At 40.7% G+C, this 3,950-nt stretch overlaps 2 long non-coding RNA genes across 2 annotated transcripts in view; one reads left to right on the top strand and one right to left on the bottom strand.

Annotated features, from left to right (window-relative positions):
• Nucleotides 1-891: 891 nt before the first annotated feature.
• LOC140327805 (uncharacterized) lies at nucleotides 892-3,185 on the bottom strand. Its single transcript, XR_011920135.1, has 3 exons — nucleotides 2,896-3,185; nucleotides 2,395-2,517; nucleotides 892-1,403 (listed from the first exon to the last, which is right to left on the bottom strand). It is a non-coding gene; the product is annotated as an uncharacterized lncRNA (long non-coding RNA).
• Nucleotides 3,186-3,561: 376 nt separating this feature from the next.
• Nucleotides 3,562-3,950, top strand: part of LOC140327077 (uncharacterized) — a 2,506-nt gene continuing 2,117 nt past the window's right edge. Inside the window, exon 1 of the long non-coding RNA XR_011919981.1 lies at nucleotides 3,562-3,623. This is a non-coding gene — a long non-coding RNA (uncharacterized lncRNA). The remainder of the gene's footprint in view (nucleotides 3,624-3,950) is intronic.

Genomic DNA, 3,950 nt, shown 5'->3' with positions numbered 1-3,950 from the left:
CATGTATTGTATTGTCATATGCTCATGATATCTGATAATATGGATTTTTTATAAAATTATTATGCAATTTTATTGGATTGACAGTCTGCATAAAACAAAAATAAACTCAGAAAAAGGATGTGGGAAGAGGGGTCAACTTTGTATATGGTAGAGTCATAATCTACCAGATTTAATCGAATTCTCTCCTAAAATTATAACTCATAGCTAGACCTGCCACAGCTGAAGATGTTGATGTTTAAAATATAATCTGCCAATGAATGCTGGACATAAAACAAGATTTTACTGCAGTGCACATCAAAATCTCTAATATAACAACTCTAATATAACAACTTGGGTGCAACTATACAGGGACAAAATATGTCCATACAATGGTTGTATTACTAATTGTGTATCCATCAACACAACATAATTTATTGTCTGTCATTGGCCCTAAAACCGTACAGCCATGCCAAAAATAATTCCTTGTCTGCCCGGCATCTGGTTCTGCCAGCATTGCCCACTACAGGTATTGTTATACAGCCATGTCTGGCTGTACTTTACACTTACTAAACAATTAAGAAAATCCAGCACTTATGATAGGAAGTGATGGGTGCATCTGCTTTCTTTCCAACCAAACACAGGCGACAAATGTGCCTTTTTAGAGGAGGGTTCCTTTAAGGAGAGTTCATTAAATAGAACAATGTAGCAAAGCAATCTGATGCTGTCAGACTTAGCAGACAGTAATAGCAAAGGTTTTGCACATAATGAATACTTCAGTTTTTAACATGAAATTCTAAAAAAATAAAAAAATGTTTTTATAAAATTGAACACTTCACTACCACTACTGGTTTGATTGTAATTTCATTACATTTCATCTACAGGTAGTCCCTGGGTTACATACGAGATAGGGTCTGTAGGTTTGTTCTTAAGTTGAATTTGTATGTAAGTTGGAACAGGTACATTATTTTATTAAATGCATTAGGACAGATGTTTGTCTCAACATATCAGTAGGCAGCATGGTATCAGTTACTGTAAAAAATCCTCACTGTGAGTTATTCACAAACAAAGCAAAAAAATGGAGCCTAGAAATTCATTAACTTCTGGAGCAAGCTGTGCTTTGATATGCAAAAAGAAACAACTGTAGAGTTTGTCTTGGTCAATAAAGAGTTACAGGGGGTTGCAGAAAGAGCTCAGTCCTTAAGATCACCCACAACCTCAGCTGTGTATAGCAAAGGATTTCTTCTGCAAGTCATATTAACGGCTCACTCCCCCATTCAAGCCTCCGTTCTGCACACAAACTAGCAGGGAAGCCTCTGTTCATATCTAGAAGGCATCTGCATGAATGTCCTTAACCCGGGGACTACCTGTATGTGATTCCTGTATTCGCAGGTGTGAGTAGAAACAGATCGGAAAGCCAGTCAAATCTGAAACAGACCAGACACAACACAGCATCGTTATTAAGATAATGGATAGATGGAATTCAATAGTATAGAGAAAGTTAAACCAACCAACATCTCTAGAATATATATAAAAAAACAAAATATTGGGAAATGAGGGCTCCTCATTTTCTGTTACTGGCAATGTGAAGGCCTGGATGAATCGTGTGCCTACTTTTTTCTCCACGTATTATATCCTCACTTGTACATGGACATACCCTCAACAACTCCTGTTCTGCACCCTCAGCTGTCAGACCTTCCTTGCTCCTCTCTTGCAAGTACTTGGAGCTGGTATGCCCTCTACACAACACATTCCCACAAATGTGTGACTGGTTACTAGAAGATGCTACTGTATGCAATATGTGTAGGTTTCTCCATAGGGACCCATTTGTTACATCTGTTGAGCAGCTTATTGTTGCTCTTAGCAATTAATCACTTTTAATTTTAGTAGCACAAATCAGCCACTAAATGATGTTCTGTGTACCTATAGTATATTGAGGTACACACAGTGTTTTGACACATTGGCACAGGTTTACAGTATACCTAGACAGAATGAGACACATGCTAGATGATAGAACTAAGAATTGCAATCCTCTTGTGCAAAAAATCTAGCACATGTACAGTGGCCCCCTGATGTTTGTTTAACGGTCCCCACAATGGATCATTAATCAACAAAGAAGATGACCACTGTCATATCCTATGCGGGACGATGCTGCAGGGTGCTTTACATTCGTCCTGCCCCTTTTCATTTAAGTAAATATCACCATGAGTACAGTGCTCATTTGTTCTATTGTCACCAGAAACAAACATGAAAAATTGTTTCCAGCTACAAGAATGTAACGTCCTTATGCAACTTTAGAACCGGGCATTGATGTCGCCATGATGTCATGTGACCAGCCTGAGGAGTGTGAGATTTAAAGTGCAGTTCTGCAAAGAAAACAAATGCGTTCAGACATGTTAATTAGTACAGAAATATTACCTGCCTGATCGCTAATAGAGCTGTCCAGATCAGTGTATGCTGCTGCGTATACCAGCATCCCCTTGGGCTGCCGGTACTGAATGAAGGTCATCTGGCCCTGCCAAAGTGGCTGAAGATCAGAACCTGGGAAGAGGGGGAAAAAAGATAATGGCACCTGAAACAGAACGGTGACAGGTGAATGTATTTTGAAAAAATTGCAATCCGGGGGGTAAGGGTATTTTATTTCAGAAGGGACATTGGACCTGATTTATTAAAGCTCTTTAAGGCTGGAGAGGATTCACTTTCATCAGTGAAGCCGTTTGCCGTGCTAGCAAATGTTTTGAATCCTGAACCAGATTCATTCCAGGTTTGTTAGATCACCCAGCTTCACTGATAAAATTGTATCCTCTCCAGCCTTTGGGAGCTTTAATAAATCAGAGCCATTGTCTGTGCTTTATGCAATAAGGGACCTGCTTCATGGCAATTCAAGGCTCCCCTCCTATTGTTTGATACTTCCCCCACCTCCTAGATTGTAAGCTCTTCTGGGCAGGGTCCTCTCCTCCTCCTGTGACACTGTCATCATTCGTCTGTCATTTGCAACGCCTATTTAATCTACAGAGCTGCATATTATGTTGGCCCTATATAAATCCTGTTTAAAAACAATAAAGGCTGAAGATGGCAGCGCCCAGCACTTCCTATGCACCGGGAGAAAGGAGAATTCCAGGATATGGCTGGACCTGATTGGGGACTTCTCCAGTGTGATCAAGGGATCTGTGGAACTAAAGGTAATTATGATTGTTTTAATTTGGAGTTTAGTTCTGTTTTATTAGTATGAGTGCATTATAACATATATGGGGCACAGAGAAGCTGGTGTTGGTCTTGCAGCAATGATCAGGGTAATACATATCATACAGAAGAGTGTGTACATATATGTAAACAATGAAATCATTAACAGGCTGACTTCATGTGTAACTATAAAACTCTTCCTGACTGCTCTGTGTTGTGAATGATACTGAACATCGGGACAAAAATCACTGACACGCTGCTAGGAACTATACAGCAGGTCAATGATTTCCAAACCGGACACATCATCCCAAGAACACAGCACCCACCAATCACAGATGTTCTTGACAGCCATCCGCCCACAACCCAGCTAATCACGTGACCTTTGTGTCATAATCTCGCGATACTCCACCTGCTTTATCAGCCTGCCAGCGGGATTCAGTCTTTCGTTCAGTCCTGGGCACGAGGTGAGTGCATGTGTCCTGCACAGGCTTTGGTGGAGTATGTTGTATTTTGTAATGCAGACGTTGCGGTGTGGCCTGTGCTGCAGTGTGCAGGGCTGCTGTGCTTTGCAGCTGCAGCTAGAAGGTTCTCCATAGCAGTGGTAAAATAAAAATTAAACCAGAAGTCTGCACATGGCTTCCCACAGTTATAAGGAATTGTGCACCACGTGGTCTAATTCCTTCTCCATGTGTTGTGTAACTTCTTTTACAATGTACCTTCTTACTATTCACCCTTATAGAGGGGGTACAGTGTATTCATGTCATCATTCACCCCTATAGGAGGGTGTACAG

This window comes from Pyxicephalus adspersus, chromosome 3, assembly GCF_032062135.1.
Source record: "Pyxicephalus adspersus chromosome 3, UCB_Pads_2.0, whole genome shotgun sequence".
In the NCBI taxonomy this organism is placed as follows: domain Eukaryota; kingdom Metazoa; phylum Chordata; class Amphibia; order Anura; family Pyxicephalidae; genus Pyxicephalus; species Pyxicephalus adspersus.
This window is presented reverse-complemented; position numbering and strand designations above follow the sequence as displayed.